At 43.5% G+C, this 4,217-nt stretch overlaps 1 protein-coding gene across 3 annotated transcripts in view; it reads right to left on the reverse strand.

Moving 5' to 3' along the window:
* Positions 1-3,981, reverse strand: part of HIVEP2 (human immunodeficiency virus type I enhancer binding protein 2) — a 106,390-nt gene extending 102,409 nt beyond the window's left edge. For all 3 annotated transcript variants that reach the window (XM_017737236.1, XM_017737232.1, XM_017737233.1), the window contains exon 1: positions 3,876-3,981. The gene's annotated coding sequence lies outside the window, so the exon portion shown is untranslated. The remainder of the gene's footprint in view (positions 1-3,875) is intronic.
* Between the last annotated feature and the right edge of the window lie 236 nt (positions 3,982-4,217).

Genomic DNA, 4,217 nt, shown 5'->3' on the forward strand with positions numbered 1-4,217 from the left:
GGCCACTCTCTGCCCCAGGGATGTGGGCTGGGGGCTGAGCACAGAGGGGCCTTCTGAGGCTGGGTTGGCCCCTGGTGCCCACTTGCCAAAATAAGACACAAAATCACTGCTGTCTCTGTGTCTCTGTTTGGGCCAGAGCAAGGCAGCTGATCCCCTGTCCCCAGGTGCTAGGGGATGCACACGAGCCCCTGTGAGTGCCTGTGCTTTCGGGTTCCCTCTTCTGCCCTCCACAGAGAGCAGAGCCATGCTGGCAGCATAAGCTCCCTCGCCTCCTTCCATCATCAGCAAGCATCTGACAGTCGCACATCCCCATCGCAGCGTCCATTACCTCGAGTTTACGTAAGGCTCTCGCCACCAGTTTTCTAGTTACAGGAAAATGTATATTGTGCCGTGATGAAAGGCCAGTGCAATGTCAAGAGCAGTAAAAGGACTCCAGGGGCTGATTAGAGTCAAAAAGGAAAGGATTTATGATGGTTAATAAAGTTAAATCTGCCAGAGCCCTGCTTACTCTTTCCAACTGCAGGTAACTAGATCTTAAAAGGAAAAATTATTAAGGTGTTGTAAGTTATTACCATCCCGTCTGAAAGAAAACCTATGTTTTGCTGTGAAGCACCTGGCCAGGAGAGAGTCAGGCTCACTGTGGCACCTACGCTGACCCCAAGGAAGAGAGGAAAAGGAGACACATCACATGCAACCCTGTGCCTTGGGTTAGCAGCAAGGGCCTCAGTACCAACCATGTATGTCACCTGAACAATCCCCAGTGGGTCCACACGACACCTGTGACCCCAGCTGGCAGCTGGGACAGGGCTAGGCCTTCCACAGACCATGGAGCACCATGCTGCACCTCAGCGACAGGCATGGGCAAACAGGGAAGAAAAGCCTCCCCCTTCTGTTGGCACTGCACATCCACAAGGGAAAAGGACAAAGCAAAGAGGAAGCTCTTGCCTCTCCCAGTCTGGTGCCACATAGGCACCTTCTGCTGAAGAGTGCAATCTACCTGGATAACATAAGACTGCTCTGGAACTTGACTTACATTCTTTAAAATCTAATGTGCCTAAAAGTTAACACAATTTTATGAGACACTGGAACAGGTTTCCCAGAGCAGCTGTGGATGCCCCATCCCTGGAAGTGTTCCAGGCCAAGCTGGATGGTGCTCTGAGCAACCTGGTCTAGTGGAAAGTGCTCCTGCCCATGGCAGGGGTGTTGGAACTAGATGATATTTAAAAGTCCTTTCCAACCCAAGCCATTCTATGATTCTAAGAAGTTAAGGATACATTGAAATAACAACACTGAGAGAAGGCAAAGCAAAGTAGACAGCCAAAGTTTAAAAAAACTATTGGAAATCTTCTGTCCATATCTAAATTACATGCACTTTATTGGATCTCAAGTTTTCATTTTTCTACTGCTTAATAATCACAAATATGTTATATATACCCTTTCTATTTTGTCATTCTTTCACTATATTACATCAAATTTAATTTCCTGTGGAAGTGTGCAATCTTTTCAGCTGTCACTGTCTCAGAAGCTTTCCCGTAATAAGCAGAGCCTCATCCTCTGGCAGGTCGATCTTTTATGAGCTGTGGTCCTGCAGATTAGTTTACTGAAATGTTTGCAATGCTATATGAGAACCAGCAAAAGAGGAGAACCAAAATAACACCCAAAATAAAAAATAAACATGAAAACCTTCACTTCTTTCTGACTCTTGTGGTCACCAGTCAAAGGAAATTTCACTTTGATTTGGGTAGATGGCAAACCCGTGAAGGTTATTGCCGCATATCAGAGGCTTCATGAGATGGAAGACACAGCTTCCCTTGCCCTACAGCTCATTAGAAGTACAGCTGTGAGATGGCTGCTTGCTCTTTGTGCTGGGAACACTGAGATCTGCAAGTGGTCACCACTCTGACAGCTGCCTCTCCCCACCACCTGCCCTCGGCACTCCAAGAGGTCCCCTGCACTGGCAGAAAGCTACATTCCACCAGAAAAGTGAAACTGTCAACCAAGACGCATTCACGCTTTTCATGATGAGATACCTGTGATGGCAGGAAGACAGACTAGCTGGTCTGCTGGGTCCTTTCCAGACCTCTGCCCCTGCCGGACATGAAACTCATCTTCTTCAAACCAGCTTTCCATTACCAATGCTTACACACACACACCAAAACAAATTATTAACAAAAACATGTACCAACAAATAATTCTGGATGTTTAAAAATTAATCAACTCAGAAGAAACATGAGCAGCAGAATGATTATTCCTGTATCCCTCCTGAAAAGGTGCTTAGATATGGACGACAGATGAGATATCTGAACAAATACAAACAGTCTGCAAAGGGTCATGTTAATGGTGTTTGGCCAGCAGAGATTACTGAGGGTGGTGGCTACAAAGGCATGCTGGAAGCCCTGCCAGCAGAAGCAGGTGCAATGCTCTCTCACTTCAGAAGCTCTGGGAGCTTCTCTTTGAACTTGTCCAGCCAGATGTGGAAACCTTTACCATCCAACACACAGGCTACCCAAGTTGTGAACTGCTCTCCCAAAACACACTGCATTGATCAACAAAGCAAGAGCTTTCTCTTCCTGCTCTCTGTAAGACTTCTACCTTGCTTTCCCTCTCTCACTGCTGTAGCAGAAGATCATCCATATTTCTGACAAACATTGCCTTCAAAATTACATATAAAAATACAGTGCATTAAACCCAGATATATACTTTCAGAGAGAACAGTCATGTCTCCTTATCACTTATAACAAGCATTTCACTAATTGAGTCCTCTTCTGGTTATTTTGTCTATCCATTTCCTTGTAATTCTGTTTTACATTTGTATCTTTAATACTTAATCTCTAAGAAATGTCAAATGTTAAAAAAAAAAAAAAATCCAAGCAGGGAACATTACTTTAACAGAAGTCTCAGGTGTTACATGCAGCGCAATTCCACACCCATCAGCATGAAGAAACTTTTTTCTGCCAGCTTTGGTGGGAGTTGCATTGGGGCCATAAATCAGATGAAGATGTTCCATGCCAACAGCTACATGGTGTGCTATGAACTGCTTTAGAACCTAAAACAACAATGTAATCACTCTCATAAAACCATTTTGCCATAGTCTCACAGAACTTGAGTGTGTTAACAATTTCAAGCCGGAATTGTAAAAAAGAAAAACATGCCAGCTATCAGTGACCTTAGATTTTTTGCCTTATAGGCCAGAAATTGAATAGCCTCCCTTTACCAGATGTGGATCTCAGTCTCCATTTCCTTATACAGGGTGAGGAAAACAGGCTCAAATATGAATTTACTTCCTATTGAAATCTTGGCCAAAGATGGTGGGTGATGTAAAGATAAACATCAAGGGAATAACTGCCATCATCTGGCTGAGTTTGGTAAAATGGAGTTAATTTACACTTCTTTAGGGATTCACTGGTGTGTGAAATTAATCTAATTTAGACTGACCAGAAATTGAAAATGGAATGAAGAAAGCAAACAATTGAAGACCTTTCCTAAATGCAAAAAAAGTACTGCTGTAAGTGCAGCAATACAGTTAAAACACAGAACCCTTCACGCTACTGCTTACTACTCCCTCCTTCTTGAGGGAGAGAATAAACATCTGTATATCTACATATCATCACTGTACCAGTATAACCTCATCCAAAGGAAACATCAGTAGAATGCTTCTACCAATATCTGTGAACAAAAACCTGTTCAAGTTAAATCAGTTCACCATTCTGCATACAGAGCAGGCCTAGCAGATAAACATCTCCTGGAACAGCTCCATGTAACTGGTTGTACATGTGGCTTAACGTGTACTTCAATGACTTTTAGCACCTTCTTGTTATTGTTTCTGTGTTGTTCCAACAAGGAATGGTTAATGTAAGATGCAGACGTTCACATACCATGTACTTGTGAATAACTGGTTCCCAGAGATGTGGCAGTGATAACATTGTCATCATAGGAGTCAAAGGAGCTCACTGTAGATCACATGTCAGGAGAGGGTCCCACCTGAAAATATAACAAATCCAGATACTAAGTTCATCATATTCAGAGGTTTACAGCAAGCTCTGCCAATATGTTTGTGCATTTCACACATTCATCCTGTGCATTAACAGGGTCTGAGCTCTTTCCAGGCTCACAGAAAACATTTTGCCATTCACAATGGCAAGCAAAACTTCCCTGCTGTAGCCAAACTGTTTTGGCCCACTGCTCCAGACCAGATTCCAGGCATACTATCAAAGCAA

Source organism: Corvus brachyrhynchos, unplaced genomic scaffold (genome assembly GCF_000691975.1).
Source record: "Corvus brachyrhynchos isolate BGI_N302 unplaced genomic scaffold, ASM69197v1 scaffold6, whole genome shotgun sequence".
In the NCBI taxonomy this organism is placed as follows: Eukaryota; Metazoa; Chordata; class Aves; order Passeriformes; family Corvidae; genus Corvus; species Corvus brachyrhynchos.